The sequence below is a fragment of the Neomonachus schauinslandi genome, chromosome 6 (genome assembly GCF_002201575.2).
Source record: "Neomonachus schauinslandi chromosome 6, ASM220157v2, whole genome shotgun sequence".
NCBI lineage: Eukaryota > Metazoa > Chordata > Mammalia > Carnivora > Phocidae > Neomonachus > Neomonachus schauinslandi.
The window spans coordinates 9,991,782-9,992,424 of record NC_058408.1 but is presented as its reverse complement, the minus strand read 5'-3'; the positions used below and the strand labels follow the sequence as shown (position 1 = coordinate 9,992,424).

General features: G+C 46.2%; 1 non-coding gene across 1 annotated transcript; it reads left to right on the top strand.

Moving 5' to 3' along the window:
* The first annotated feature begins 248 nt into the window (after positions 1–248).
* Positions 249–321, top strand: TRNAT-UGU. The gene has a single exon. It is a non-coding gene; the product is annotated as a tRNA-Thr (tRNA).
* Positions 322–643: the final 322 nt, after the last annotated feature.

The following is a 643-nucleotide window of genomic DNA, read 5'->3' as shown; positions in this document are numbered from 1 at the left end:
TCCCTTCCAGCCCCATCTGCACACATAACTCACGCAGGTATGATTTAGTGTTTTGTAATCATAAACAAAGGAGTTTGACATAAGGGGGCCTTTTTTAATGCTTGTCATAGTGTAGGCATTTTTCTCTAACATTTCATAGTCTTTCCGATTATAACTGATAATGGATGCATGAGGTCAGTTTTCAGACTGCCAGCTAAAGCAATATTGCTTCCAATGTCCCTGAATTAAAACAAGCCAGGTAACGGGTAGGCTCCATAGCTCAGTGGTTAGAGCACTGGTCTTGTAAACCAGGGGTCGCGAGTTCGATCCTCGCTGGGGCCTCTTGTTCCCTTCTGCCTTTTTTTTCTTTTTTAATTCTTCCCTTCACGGAATAAAAATTCCAAAATAGAAAAGCGATTTCTGAAAACGTTAGTTCTGGCAGGAGTAAAAATTACTCCTCCTGAAATGCAAATGATGGGCGTCCTTCTAGTGAGTTAGAGGTGACCCGGAAGAGAAAATCCTGGACCGACACAAGGAGCAGGAAAAAGAAGGAAAGCCGTCCTCGGCGACCCAGCGCTAGCGGGACGTGAGACGCGGTCCTCGACAAAGGAGACAAAGGCTCGTTTTCAACGCCCTGCAAGTCGAGCCCCAACCCCGCATTCGG